At 43.0% G+C, this 15,449-nt stretch overlaps 2 long non-coding RNA genes across 5 annotated transcripts in view; one reads left to right on the top strand and one right to left on the bottom strand.

Annotated features, from left to right (window-relative positions):
- Nucleotides 1-11,352, top strand: part of LOC128340775 (uncharacterized) — a 40,522-nt gene extending 29,170 nt beyond the window's left edge. For 2 of the 4 annotated variants that reach the window (XR_008313946.1, XR_008313944.1), the window contains exons 3-4: nt 6,751-6,818; nt 10,972-11,352. This is a non-coding gene — a long non-coding RNA (uncharacterized LOC128340775). Of the gene's footprint in view, nt 1-6,750; nt 6,819-7,059; nt 7,177-10,971 lie in introns of all 4 variants that reach the window. The other 2 variants (XR_008313947.1, XR_008313945.1) reach the window with 2 other exon arrangements.
- On the bottom strand, nt 7,442-13,146 carry LOC128340776 (uncharacterized). The gene is made up of 2 exons (XR_008313948.1): nt 12,665-13,146; nt 7,442-9,002 (listed from the first exon to the last, which is right to left on the bottom strand). It is a non-coding gene; the product is annotated as an uncharacterized LOC128340776 (long non-coding RNA).
- Nucleotides 13,147-15,449: the final 2,303 nt, after the last annotated feature.

The following is a 15,449-nucleotide window of genomic DNA, read 5'->3' as shown; positions in this document are numbered from 1 at the left end:
CTGGGGAATCTTGTCAACCAGCCCACTTCTCTGGTGCTGTTGACCTCAAGATCATTCCAGGATAAAACATTGGTCATCCATGACTTGATTGTGCATGAGGGGGTGGATTTGGCATGTATTACCAAGACCTGGGTGGATGATTTGGGTGAGCCTTGTCTCACTCAGCTTTGTCCCCCTAGGTTACTCAGTGCAACACTGTTCCAGACCAGTGGGGCGGGGAGGGTGTGTTGCTGTGGTCCATAGGACTTCTATCTCTCTTGCCAGGCGACCAATCTGCTCTGTGACTGAGTTTGAGGGGTTGTTTCTGGTATTGGGTCAAAGGGACAGAATAGAGATGCTGCTAGTGTACTATTCACCCCATTGTCCAGCAACCTCCCTGGCTGGGCTGGCCGAGGTAGTCTCGGATGTGGTGTTGGAGGCCCCTGCCATGGTGTTGCTGGGGGATTTCAACATTCATGCCGGGACGACTCAGGTCTTCATGGCCTCCATGACAACCAGGGGGCTGTCCCAATATGTTATTGGCCCAACTCATATAGCGGGACATACCCTTGACTTGGTCTTTGCTACAGAGCGGGTTGGTGGGAATCTGTTGATAGGCGGGTTGGTAAGATGTGGACTCATAGTGGCAGTTCCCCTCCATAAGGATGAGGGACTCATTGAGATGGTCCACCCACGGAGACTTATGGAATATGAGCGATTCCTGAATGCTCTGGGGGAATTACCGGTTGGCATGGATGGTGGTCCTGCTGAGGCCCTGGTCTCTCTATGGAATCATGAAATGACTAGGACCATTGACACGATCACTCCCAAGTGTCCTCAATGTTCTTATGGGACCCGTAGAGCACCCTGGTATGCCACAGAGCTCCAGGTAATGAAACAGAAGGGCCAACGACTAGAGTGCAGGAGGCGCACTTCCCAGTGCGAGTCTGATCGAGCACAGATTAGAGCACATTATCATGCCAACCATGTGGCAGTGACGGCGGTGAAAAAGAACTATTTCTCTGCCACTATTGTATCCTCAAGTAGCCATCCAGCAGAGCTTTTCTGAGTGATGAACGGCTTAGTGACATCAGGCCAGAGAAAGGATGGTGTTGTGCCCTTGGAGGCCTGCTGTGATAAATTTGCAAGGCACTTTGAGGATAAAATCATTCAGATCCACATGGGATTCAAGGCCACGTCTCAGGATGGTCTGTTGGAGGTGTCCAGACAACCGTCTGGTTCAGTTACTATGTTGCAGTTCAGTTTCAATTTTTGCAGTCTGAGGATGTGGACAGGCTGCTTGTAGGGGTCCAGCCAACCATGTGTCTCCTGGATCCTTGCTCGTCATGGCTGATAAGGGCTAGTTGAACGGCTATAGCCGGGTGGGTCGTGGCAGTGGTTAGTGCCTCGTTGTGGGAGGGCACTGTTCCGCCAGCTCTTAAAGAGGTGGGGGTGAGGCCCCTCCTTAAGAGATCCTCCCTAGACTCAGAAGTATTGAATAACTATCTACTGGTTGCTAATATACCTTTCCTTGGCAAGTTATTGAAGAAGGTGGTGGCAACTCAGCTTCAGGTATGCTTGGAAGAAGCTGATTATTTGGATCCATTCCAGTCTGGCCTCAGGCCTGGTCACAGCACCAAAATGGCTGTGGCCGCCCTGGTTGACTACGTTTACCAGGAGAGGAACAAGAGCTGTGCTAACCTGCTGGTTCTCGATCTCTCGACGGCTTTTGATACCGCTGACCTTGGTATCCTTTTGGAAAGGCTTCGGGAGTTGGGGGTTGGAGGAACTGTAGTGTGGTGTTTTTGCTCCCATCTCCAGGGTCGATATCATAGAGTTGTCATGGAGGTATTTTGTTTGGCTCCATATCCATATATCTATTTTGTTTGGCTCCAAATCCATATATGTGAGGGGGAACAGCTGAATGTGGGGAGGTATTTCTCTTTGCACGATGGGGAACACACTAACACCGTCTCATGGACCTTCCCCAGGATTTTTCTCACATCGCTTGTCCTAACATCCCAATCAGGATTAGCCACGGGCCAGATCTCCTGGGCCCCTTCTTCACTCCCATTTGCCGCCTTCTTTGCTAATTCCCAGCCCTTTTCTTCCAACAAGCGGCGCTCTTCCATTGTGAGCAAACTATGAGCCATCTGGCGGACATCAGAACAGGTAGGTCTATGAGTTTCAAAAATTGATTCCCACAGGCCATACATCTTATTAGGGTCCTCTCTTAATGAGGGGGTATTCTGCCTCCAGTTTAAAAGATCAGCCGAGGTGAAGGGAACATGGACCAAAGTTTTTTCCCCATTCTTCAACAAGGCTTCACGAAGGGGGGCCACAAGGGCCGGGCTCGAACTTTCCCCATTAGCTTGTTCCTCCTCCTGAAAGAGGACTGTCTCTTCTTCCTCTAAACGTGCCTTGGGAATATCCAGGTGCTTGGGAATTGTTGCTCCTGCTGACAGTGGCAACCATGCAGCTCCGACGCCCGCTCCCCCTGTTGGCAACCACAACCTATCCCCTCCCCCCTTTTCTGAACGCAAGTGAGTAGGGAGAACCAAGTTCGGGTCAGGAGGGAGCCGCGGCCGAGCGGGTTGAGCCAAAACCTTTCTCGGAGGGCGAGGGGCACTAGGAATAGTGGGTACAGGTTCCTCGGGGCATGGATGTATATAAGGAGGCGGTCAGGGCCGAGACCGCCCAACCGCAATCATAGCAGTCTTGATGTATGGCAAATATATGTTAACTGCTTGAAGGCCTTGTACCTTGGGGTGGGGTCTCAATTGTCCCCAGGTAGCGGGGAGCAACGTGAGCACAGCTACCCACAACCAAACCTGAGTAGTCAGGCAGATATTCTGACTCCATTCCCTCCTTCCTCTTCTTCCCCAAAGAGGAAGGATATGGAATCCATCCTGGGTGGATGGATTGTCGTAATATGACTCACATGGTGGATAAGGCTTCCACTTCAGGACCAGGATGTTTAAGTCCCCAAGGTCAAAGGGACAATGGGAGGAAGCCAGAGTAAGGCTTCCGAAGGTTGTACACCACTGGAATGTGTTTTGAAAAACTGGCAGGTGTTGACAGGGGGTGATCCCCTTAGGAAAAAGAAGATGATTAATTATTGTCAGAACGCTTGGCCTTTCTACGAATTAGAAAACCAAATCAGATGGCCAGCTCAGGGATCCATTGATTATCAAACCATATTACAATTGTTATTGTTTTGTACTCGTGTGGGAAAATATGAGGGCATCAATATGCTCAGGCCTTTATGGAACTCTGGTCCAGAGACGAACTACTGAAGTCTTGTGGACTGCGTAAGACTGTTCAGTAAAGCCAGAATCACCTTCTATATTTTCCCAAGAGGAAGGGGTTCCTCAGGAGTCAGTCTTATCCCATTTGCTTTTTAACATCTATATGGAGCCACTAGGAGAGGTCATCAGGAGGTTTGGAGTGAGGTGCCACCAGTATGCTGATGATGTCCCGCTCTATCTCTCTATTCCATCTCAATCAGGAGAGGCAGTTGAGGTGCTTGACACATGCATGCCACCAGCATGGCTGATGATGAGATATGGACTGGAGCTCTGACCCATGTGTCAGGCTGTCAACCGAAGCCCAGCACAAATCTGAGGCCATGGTGTTATCCAGACACAGACAGGCAGGAATATACGCTGGCTGGAGAAGAAGAGAAGAAATAATGCTTCTTCTCATGATAAGAGCTTTGTTACTTTCTTGTCAGTCCATTGGTCCATTAGGCCATGACTGCTCTGTCCTCCTGTCTCTTTGTGGCAGGCAGTTAGATTTTGTGGTTTTCTCAGTGAGTAACTAAGTATAATATGCTTGCTGTGCTATTGCTCACTGCTACAGTATAACTATCTGGTTTTGCTGGATATCAGATTGACAAAGGCAGCACTTGGGTGCCTGCCTTCCTTGAATTGTGGTTTGGTCTGTTTGTGAGATAGTGTTGTGGTGAGAAATAACCAGTGGCAGGTCTCTGTGTAATATTTCTTGGTGATTGCTGTGATGAGCTCCATGTCTGGCCTTGAAACTAACATTTGCTTCACTCACTGCTCTGACCTTTCTGCATTGCAAGGTGTACTCAGTCAAAATGTGACTGAAGACATTGTTCTAGTTGAGCATTTGGCTTGCTGGCTGCTAGGAGTGCTGCTGCAGCAGCTGTTACAAGTAAGGATGGGGTCATAATTGTGTGAGACAGAGCAACTTTTGCCAATGATGTTACTGGAGCACAGGCACTGTGGCTGGTTGTGGATTCTGGGTCACATTCTGGGTCATGTTTGGCAAAATGTGTTTTGTGTTGGGACAGACTGTGTGTGCTTCTGCTCTGCATGTTTTGTTTTGTTTTGTTTTCAAGGCAGGATTGCACAATTGTTTGTTTCGCCCATAGAGAACAATGGGGAACTTGAATCACCCCATTGTTCTCCATGGGTAGGTCCACCTTTTAAAACCTAAATGCAAATGGCTGACACCTTTCATCAAAACAGCAATCAAACCAGCTGTTTTGATGAAATAAACTCAAAACATTTCAAGTGTTTCAACCCTAGGAAACAATGGGGAAACTTGAAATACTCCATTGTTCCCCATGGGTAGCTCCTAGGGACACCAAAGTCATTTGTGGGTAGGTAATAATAGATGCTACTTACAACCCAGCCCACAAAATAAAAGGCAAGTGGGCAATTTTAAACAATTTTTAGCCTTGTGGGAAAGGTTAAAAATTTGTTTAAAATCGCCCATTTCCATTTGGCTTGGATGGTAGGTAGCACCCATCATGCCCTATCACCACTGTTCCCTTTAAGGCGTGCACATGTGTGCACGTTCACAAGTTTCTGGATGTCCGCTCCGTTAATTTTAGATCCTGTTCAGGTTGAATCTGGAAGGCCCCACTCTGAATGCATATGCATGCACACTGCTTGGATACTGCCGCCCAGAACAAAACTCATTCCGCACACAGATGAAAAAAAATTAGAGAGAACACTGCCTACCACTCAGACCCACTTCGGTGTCCCTAGGAGTTACTGATGGGGAACAGTGGGATGAGTCAAGCCCCCCATTGTTCCCAATGGGCAAATTGCTTTTTTTTTTGGTGAATTACCAATTTGATTTGTTGAACTGGCCAGCTATAGTAGGCCAATTCGATGAATCAATTCAATTTTTTGTGATTCAATTCGAGATTGAATAGAATCAAATCACAAAAAATGATTTGTGCACATCTCTAACCGCTACTCCTTCAGAGAATCAGAGTCCTCAGAGTAGATACGAGGTTGTCTAGCAAAGCCTAGAAAACTTTCCTTGATGATACAAGGCCTCGCTGGAGTGGATTGCAATACCCATTTCAGATGCTGTGATGTTGTCATGCCCTTTCTTGCTTTTACTCCCTAGCAATTGGTATGCTGGGGAGCACACACAAAGCACAAGTCTGCACAGTTGACAAAAATAAGGAACTTTTGAAGCATGAAGGGCTGAGGAGTATTAGTCCTAAACATTTTTTTTCCATAATAACTAGAAGAAAAGAGAGAAGGCTGTCTGAGGGGAACCAGCATGGCATAGTGGTTAGAGTGTTGGACTAGGACCAGGAAGACCCAAGTTTGAATCCCCATTCAACCAAGAAACTCACTGGGTGACTCTAGGCCAGTCATTTATCTCTCAGCCTAACCTATCTCACAGGGGTGTTGCGAGGATAAAACAATAACCATGTACACCGTGTTGAGTTCCTCAGAGGAAGAACGGGATATAAATGTAATTTTTTTTAAAAAATGTATGGACTAGCTCACCTTACCAGAACACTAAATTTACCCATAATAAGAGTCAAGATGCTTTCAGAAAGGCGAGGGGGGGAAGCTAGTCTTACCCTTAGCACTAAAATTGTGCTGATGGGAATTTGTGATGATATCTCAGCCCTACATAATGTGGGGAAGTGGAACTTGGTACTGGGAAGTGCAGGTGAGGGGGATGTTTCTAAATTTTGAATCTGGAGAAGGCATGTGCTCTATCACCCCAAGCAAGTATTTTCTTCTTTTTAAGGCTTAATAATTGAGAGCTGTCAGATTCCTTCCCCATTCTGCTCCTGGAGAGCAAAAAAGCAGAGACCTGAGTGCTTTCCAGATTACACACTGTTCAGCAGTAAATTGCTTTGGCTTGGCAGGATCATTTTGAAAACATAAATAGCTTGCGCAACCCTCCTACAATGGAGGAGTTATTTGCAATGCACATGCAACAAAGTAGGACTAAAACACAGGGATAAAATCCGAAAGAAAGCTTCGGAAATGTGACCAGCACCTTGCTGACTTCAATGTTGAAACACAGGCAGTACGGAACCACACTTAATGGACATGTAGTGACACTGTTGTAGTGTGTAATTTGGAAAGTGCCCTTTTTCAGTGACACCTGCCAGGATGAAAGGCATTTTGAGAAGTGTGTAAATGAGGAAGGAAATGAGGCATGGCAGAGGCGGCAGGAGTTGGAGAATTGCAGAGCATACCTGTTCCTTATCCACTTCTAATTGAGGCCATTTGCAATACTCACAGAAGAAAAAAAGGGAGTTGGTCTTTTTATCTATTCTAGTGGTTTTCTTAACCACTGTTTTTAGAACACTATGGGAAAGAGTGATTTGGCTAAAAGGGGGATGGGGGAGTCAGGGAGTCAGACTTGTGGATTTTATTAAGTCACCCCTGCTATTTCTTCCTCATAATTCAAAGACTGATTTATATTCCAAATATAATGTGCTTGAAGGCATAAACAAGCTGTTGTTGTTTTTTAAAGGCGGAGTGATTTCAACATAGCCATATGGTGAAATATGCCAGGGTGCTGTTGCCTTATACACAACTTTGGTAAGCAAGTCATGTGTCATGTCTACCCTAGAAAGCCAGCTAGGTGTTGTTTCAAAATCATTGAATTAGAGTGAAGAATAAAAATCAGGCCAGTTGAAGGGCAAGAATGTTGCTTAGATTAAAAAGGTGGCAAATGAATATTTGATCAAGGTACTGAAGAAACTGACAGGATAAATGCAACAAATACAACTTTTGTTTTGCCCGAGTTTAGATCCACTCTATCTTCTTTTCACTTCCACAGCATATCTGAAGTGTATTATTAGATTTGAGCTCAGATGCTATACAGAAATCCCACTGAAAGCCTACGTTTCAGGTGTAAGGATCTAATCAGCATCTGGAATTCAGGGGGGAAATGAATGTAAGCCTCTTTTTATGCCAATGTTGGTTTTGTATAGGTTCAAGTGGTCATCTTTTCTATAAAGATCACTTCCTTAGGCAAATATAAGAAAGATAATAAAATACATAAATATTTATATTGTTGTGAGCTACACCGTGTTTCGCACTCTGTATGTGCTCAGAGGCAAAGAGGCAAAATCACATCATACATAAACTGAATTAGTTCTTGGAGATGGTGACCATGTAGGATCTGGGCACGCAAACAGAGATAAAGGGAGACATACTCAGAAAGTTCAATGGGCTTTATTATAGAGAGTTGCTCATCAGGATAAAATTCAAACAGGTCATCCAAATTAAACACGTTTCCAGTTCAAGGTGTAGTGCAATGTGCCTAGCTATCACATGTGTGTGCAATCAATAATTACAGCTGTCTAACAACTCCTAATAAAACATTTAGAGAAAAACAGAGAAGAAAGAAGGGAGGGCTTAGGAAAGGGATGGGAGAGATTAGTAGGGAGAAGGGAAGTGGGGAGAAGGCTGAGCTGTTAGCTGTATAGGCATCTCACCAGGTTCACGGAGAAGGCTTCAAAGGACTTGTTCATTGTTGGGGCTTGGGAGCAATGCAGGCTTCAAGCAGTCAGGCAGGCTGGTGGTAGATGCTCAGAGCAAGGCAGAGAGAGAACACCATGGCTGGGTAGTCCTGACTTCTTACTGTGCAGCAGAGGTCACAGACAGTCTCTGTCCATGGAAAGTGTCAGTCACTCTTATCATAAAACTTCCCTCTCATGACAAAAGCTGTTTCTTTGTTAGAGCAGTTCAGAGCAGCATCCTCTACATACTGTCTTTTTGTTGTCAGAAGCAATTTGCTTGTTTTGTTCTCCCAAACATCTGCATTTCTTAAGTTGTTGGTCTGTCTTTGCCTAAGAGGCAGGCTCCTAGCTCCTCTTGCTTCAAAGAGTGTTAAAAGTTCAAAAGAGGTTGTTTAAGAAGGAAGAAACTAAGCTATATGTGTGAGACAGCAATTAAATTACTTCTTGTGTACATCTACTTAATGTGTAATTCTAAAAAAAGAATGTTTAAAGTAACAGCCAAGGGATACATGTTTGAGGCTAGTTAACACATTTGACTAAGGAAGAACAATATAGGTGACATCAACATAAGCATTCTGTCATAGGAAGTAAGGGATTAGTTTCCAGCTTGTTTCCTAGGAGTTAATCATTTCACTCAGAGTTGAGTGAGGCCTTGCATCAGTGTTTCTCTCAATGGAATTGCTGACAAAGACACACAGGCCTCAGCCTGGCCCGCTAGGCTATGAGTTCTGGTCCAATATGAGTGGCCTGGGCCATAACAATATGTAAATCTTCTCTATTTTATTTCTCTTTGTAGTGAACTTTTTTGATACATACAAATGTATCAAAAACACATACCAGTGTGTTTGTTTCTTGTAGCGTTTGTTTTTGACCAAAAGCGTTCAACAAAACAAAATTGCTGGAACATTCCTGTTTGTTTATTAAACAAAACTAATGAAATCCAGAAACCCTCACATTGTAATTCACAAGCAAACAAACTTACAAAGAGATCATGATTCTCTTTTTCAGTAATAAAGTTTCCATTGATGTAGCCAGATTCATAGCTCCAGCATATTATTAATATGGAATGAAAAAGCATTGTGAGAATTGTGGGCTTATTGTGTGATTTTTACAGTATATTGTGCAGAATCCATTATTAACCTGCAATAAGGAAATCTTAGAAAGCTTGGGATGCTGGAATAAGTTTTTTTAATCCATTCAAAGAACGTTTGTTCTGTTCTGCTGGTGCGGGGCAGGGCCGGGGGAGCTTCCAAAGTGGCTGACATAATTAAAAAAAAAAAGAAATTAAAGAAAATACATAAAACAATATTAAACCATAGCAAGGGCAGAACATCATAAGCCGGGTTTAAAAATACAGAACATTCAGCATCTAAGCACCGGGTAAATAAAATGGCTTTATCTAGTGCTGCAAGACTAAGCAAAATTAACCAGGTTACTTTTCACGCATTCCACCCCAACGTCCATCCAATTCTTTCCCCTTTCCACTTTCAGATGCAAGACCATTCAGAAATTATTTGGGAGTCTCAGCTTGCCATCCATAAACCTTCCCCAAATAAGTGTACAGCAAGAATAGGAGGTTGCTGTGACTGTGTATATCTCTCCCTTAGCAAATATCAGAGATATGTCTTTTACTTATCTAAATGTGTCTCCTTGGGGAATTTCCCCTCATGAGTCCCTTACACTATTGAAATCAATGGTTTACATGATGTACAACATTATGAAGATGTGATGTAAGCTGCACCCCAGGGCTGCTGCAGGCTCAGAAGGCAGCCCTGATGCTGTTCAGAAGTAGTAGCTGCCCAAGCAGCCACTGTTCCTAAACAGCACTGGAGCTGCCTCATGAGTCCAGGGTAGCCCAGGGCCGGAAAATTAGTCTCTGTAATGCTGCACATCATGTCGGCAAACAAATCCTTCCAAATAAACATGTTAGAGATTTGGGTGCCATTCATATTAAAAACAAAATTATTTGGACTTATTGTTATTTAAAAACATATATGAATCAATGTCCTTTAAAAATAAATAAGAGTTGTAAGCACTGTTCCCTCTAAGGTGCATGCCTGTGCGTACAAACATATTTCAGCCCCCCGCACAGCTGTTTCTAGCAGCCATAAATATGCAGTTTATATAACAAATCCCAACCCATACATGGAACCAGCATATACTGGTTCCATATACTGGAAAACCCACCTTATATATCTTGGGAAGGATATAGAAAATGAGGACCTTAGGATACAAATTTAATAAACTTTTAGATGTTTTTTCAGAAATGATCCCTAGAGCTGACGCCTTATTGATGACTATTTTAACTAGGCTCATAATTCTAAAGGTGGGCCATACGAAATGGGGTTATAGCTGTCCATATCATCTAGTAATTTCTTCACCTCACACAAATAATCCTCCTTATCCAATATTACAATCGCCCCACCTTTATCAGGCTGTTTAATTATGATCTTAGAATCCATAATTAGATCATTCAAAATACACCAATCGGCTCTAGAAAAATTAGAATGCCTCATTCTAAAATTCATCTCCAATCGATGAATATCTCTTTCTACTACTTTTTGGAAAACCTGGATGGCAGGACACTCCCCGCTAGGTATAAACTCCGATCTAGCTCTAACTATATCTAACGATGGCATAGGTGAATCCCCAAAATATTGTCTTAATTTCAATCATCTACTGCATCAGTACTAGAACCATTAAGACCCATATACTTGAACATAGGTCTAGGATTAAAAATAGAGTACTGCATGCCCCATTAGTTCAGCATTTTGGAGATAAATCTCATTCACCGGATGACCTGAGGTTTTTTGTTTTATTTAAATATTCTCCAAGTTCTTTTGAAAAGCAGGATATTCAAAGGATTCTTCTCCAGAAAGAAGCTTGGTTCGTTTATAAATTCAGAACGTGCTCTCCTACAGGGTTAAATGTTAACTGTGATTTTTCGAGTTTTCTGTAGACACATGTGATGCATTACTGTTTGGGAGTATAGTGTATACTGAGAGTATCCTTTCCACCTGTTGTTAATTGGATGATTGGCTGGGGTGTATTTTAACCTTGAGTGCATTTGGAGTTCAGTAAGGAGTCCAGCATGCTCGTGCAGATACTTGTTACATATGGTTTGACAGAGCAAGGCTGTTCCAGATAGGTTTGTTTTTATTGTAACAAAGGAACAAGTTTGTTCATTTGGTATGTATATTATGTTAATGTTTGTTGTTTATATATAGATATGACATACTTCTGAAGAAGATTGTTTTCGAAACTGGCGAAGATATTCTAGGATGCCTGTTAGGGGATTCACATATCTCCTATTTGTGAAGAATGAAGATTTGTTTTTGCAATCTCCGGCTTTGAAGTATTTTTCATGTTATATACTCCAGCTGAGAAGATTGGACTTTGAACATTTACATTTGCCCATTGTTCCATCTTTACCATCATTGCATATGCTGGTTCCATGTATGGTTTGGAATTTGATATATAAACTGCATATTTACATATATGTTTGTGTCATATACATTCACCTTTCACAACTGGTTCACAGATTTTATTTATTTATTACATTTATAAACTGCCCCATCCAGAGGCTCTGGGCGGTGCTTGGTTTTTGATTTTGTTTCCAGCTTGGTTTTTTGTCCGTGATTCCCCATATGGTGTTGTTTCTAACAGCTGCGCTGCTGCTCCTACCACCGCTGCCCAACTGCCCACCAAGGTCCCAGTTTCACCCTCTCCTCAGATTGGCGGACTCCTCCTCCTCCCTCTCCCTGGCTGGGCCTTCTCGAGCTCCAGCTGCAGATCTCATCAGAAGTCTTCTTGGGAGAGTCCAGTTCCCTTTTGCGAGACTTCCAATGAGATCTGCAGATGGAGCCAGAGGAGGATGGAGGAGTAGGAATGGTGGTGGTGGTGGCTCCCAGCAGCCCAGTGCTTCCTCTGCACTGTGGTGTGGCCACCGCGAGGAAGGAACAGGCATGATTCTGCCAATGTAAGTGGCAGAATGTTGAAAGGGAGTAAACAGTTGTGTGCTGCGCTTTGTGCCACTCATTAATTTCTTCCTGGTGTGTGCGTGTGTGTGCGCGCGTGCGTGCGCATGTTAGCACTCTGGGGGGGACCCTGCTGTGCGTTTGGAGGCTTGAGCAGCCAGCAGCATCCACAAAGCCCAACAGCAGTAACTGTTCAGTTCACTCCTCATTTTATTTGTAAATGGAAAATGATCCATTTCCTGGATCCATTTCCTGGATCAGGAAATGACTATCTTCTGAAATTCTAAATCCTAAGCTTGCACTAAAATACCCCCAACTTCTTGAAAGTGGCTTCACAAATTGCTAAAATGAACATTAAGCATTTTCCCCTCCCCCACCAAAAAAATCTATGTTTATGCACTTGCTTCATCACAGGAAACTCATTTAAAAAGCCCTTTAAATGCTGGTTTGTCTTTAAATCCTAATAAATTGGGGTAACTATCAGTTTTATATATCAGCCGCTATAAACAGATTAAGACATTAAAAGTGCTCTTCACAATTTCCAAGTAAGTTTTCAGAAATTCAGTTACTGCAGTTGTTAAGGAATCAGAGAATGTTTCCAGCGTAATAGTCAAATGCCCTGTTTACTACTTTGAGCATGTTATCTTTCCTGTATCCTAAATTTCAACATGGGACTAAAAATGGATTGAGAAAGAGGAAGAAAATGTTGGTATTACTTGAGTATGCAGTTGAATTACAGAAAATGTTTTAACAACATCTGATTTTCCTGTTCACCTCTTTTGGTGCATTGCATTGGACTACCTGAATCTTGAATTGCTTCATACTGCTATGTGGCTCATTCCTTGGTAATAGTAATGCTATTTCATGCTGTGACTTATTCTGTGATGAAAATGGATTACATGTTTTGCTAGAATCCCCGTAATACCATCTTGATACTCCATACCTGTTGGTTCCTGCCCACTTTCACCTATGCACATATTCCAAGTAGGATGACTTCATAAATATTTTTATGGTAGTTCCCCGTTCCTGGCTGAAATAACAAAATATTAAAAACCATCACTCCAGTCCAACAAGGATGACCCATGCATTGAAATAATTACCTTCCGCATGCACACGCAGAAGTATGATATTCAACAAAAGTTTCCAAAGCTATTTACATACAGAAATAATAAATAAGATGGCTCCCTGTCCCCAAAAGGCTCACAAGCTAAAAAGAAACATTGGATAGACACCAGCTACAGTCACTGGAGGTTCCGTGCTGGGGGTGGATAGAGCCAGTTATTCTCCCCCTGCTAAATAAAGAGAATCACTACGTTTAAAAGGTGCCTCCTTGCCCAGTTCGCAGGGGTTATACATGGCCTGGTCCCCACATTCTTTGCCTCAGCCCAGGTATACAGTAGCTTTGCCATGTTTGCTTTGACAGTGTTGACCACTCTACTTAGTTTCCAAATGGCATCTAGCATTAACAGCTAGATTAACATCTAGCACTGACCATTTTACAGTGCAAATAGAAATCTATACATATAGGAGACTGCTACATGTGGAGATATAAAGATTGAAGATCTTTATTCCTCATGGGATATAAAATTGCATGGACAGTTTTATATCTATTATATTTTATTGTTAGATCAAAATATTCTTATGGCCACCAATTACTAAATGAACTGAGCATTAGGAAATAGAAGATAATTTGTCAGTGAAGTTCAACTACCTGAGATATGGCTATTTAATAACATGGTACACTGCAGAATAAAAGAACAATCTGCAACAGGGAATTCCATATCCACTTCATATTATCAGACAGCTGAACAGGAGTCTGTTGGCACTCCAAGGATCGACTTTGTGAAAAACTGAATGAGGTGGAGTGGCAGCGTAAAAGGTGTGTCTGATTTCCATAAATTAGTCTTACTTCCAATCATATTTGCCAACTTCCTTGACACTTCCTTGTTGAAACTATCAAATCAGCTAAGAGCATATTGAATCCACAATCATCACAGTAATAATTAGAACATTCATAGTTTTAATTGAGTTTTTAAAACATTATATAACCAGTATTGTACCAAATCTGTTTCTGAAATTATGAATTTGTAATCTCTGCAAAAGGCAAAAGTGTCAATAGTCTATTACACACTGTAAGTCCCTTTTCTTAATGCATGTGAATAGTCTGCAAACACTTAATCTGCTGGAAATATTCACATTCTGCTCTCTGCCTGCATGAGAATCCACTTAGGGCCTATCTAAGCTCCTGTGAGCTTTCTAAAGAAAAAGCAGTATTGAAAAGTACAAATAACAGATTAAAATATGCCATAATGAACTTCTATGGTGTATGCCTTCTCACAGATTGTTATAAAATAATGAAGCCATTTTATATTTCATATCATTTAGTAGAAGGGGATGTTGTTTTTACTGATGGGTTCTTATACAATCATGGCTTCTAAATGCTTTCTCCAGTTTCTCACCAGAAAATCACCATCCAGATTATTTGTATTGCTTTTCCAAAATTCTGCTGTTTTCTACATTTTCTTATTACTTTCATTCGTATAGAGCTCATTGAAATCCATGAAGCATATTTGTAAAAGACAATAAAAAACAACACCTAAGGTTCCACGAAAAATAACTGAATAGGAAAACAAACTCAGTTGTTGACAACCTGATGAACGGTGTGCTTGAAGAACACCAAACTAGTACTGGTACAATAAGTTTGCAGAGCTGCATGAAATTATGGTGCTCTGTGACGAGGCTTGTGAGTAAATACAATCCTGCATGTAGAAGACTTTGGGAATCAGAGAAGCTGTTCTCACGTGCTGCCTAACTCAGGATACCGAAGCCTAGCCTGGGTTAAGATGTGCATGAGAACCACCACCACCTACCCCAGCTTTGTAGTCCAGCTTTTAGCCTGGGTTTAGAGCACAAGCACTCCCTTAATCCAGACTCCATGGTCACAGAGATGGGAACCTAGAGTGCCCGTCTCCTGTGGGAATCACCCAATGCATAGTGCTCGGCTTGCAGTGCATTGTGGGATACGTGGAAGCCATGATGTGTTGTCTTGGCTTTCCAGTGCTCGCTCATCTGGGAGCATGGTCTGTGCTCCAAGCAACATTCCTGCAATCATCTGGGGGAGGGGGGGTGAATGAAGTTTTGCCTCCCCCGCCTGGTTGTGTGAACGACCTCAGAGTTTTCTTTTGGTTTTTTGCTCAATGGAAAATCTGGAATTACTCAAATCTCTTAAGACTGCACCTGCTCTCCCAGCTATGAACAAGGTGGTGACTAGGGGTATGCATGAACCGTCCACAGTGGTTCGGTTCAAATTCAAAGCCAATTTGAACCAAACAGCTGGTCCATGAAGCAGTTTATTAGAACCGACCGGCAGTTCAGTTCATGATGTCAAACCAGTTCAGCCCGGTTCAACCTGGTTCTAGTGCCTTGTTTGTAAAGAGGAATCCAGTAAGGATTCTTCTTTACAAGCAAAGGAGATTCCCTAATTATAAAGGGGTTTGAGGGGCAGGCGGGGGAGGGTAAGGGGGCAACTTACTGGTGCTGCAAGCAGCTACGTGGTGGCCCCACCAGCGAACCCCCCTGCACCGTGGACTGCCAGGTGGCCCGGTTTTGGCTTCCACGCATGCAGAAGCTGAAATCAGGCTGCCCACCACCCAAAGTGTCAGGAGGATGCCAGTCATACATGCATGACCAGCGCACATGGAAGTTGCATGTGCTTGTCTCTGGCTACA

This window comes from Hemicordylus capensis, chromosome 1 (genome assembly GCF_027244095.1).
Source record: "Hemicordylus capensis ecotype Gifberg chromosome 1, rHemCap1.1.pri, whole genome shotgun sequence".
Classification (NCBI taxonomy): domain Eukaryota; kingdom Metazoa; phylum Chordata; class Lepidosauria; order Squamata; family Cordylidae; genus Hemicordylus; species Hemicordylus capensis.
The sequence above is the reverse complement of the archived record's forward strand: the minus strand, read 5'-3'. Positions and strand labels throughout refer to the sequence as shown.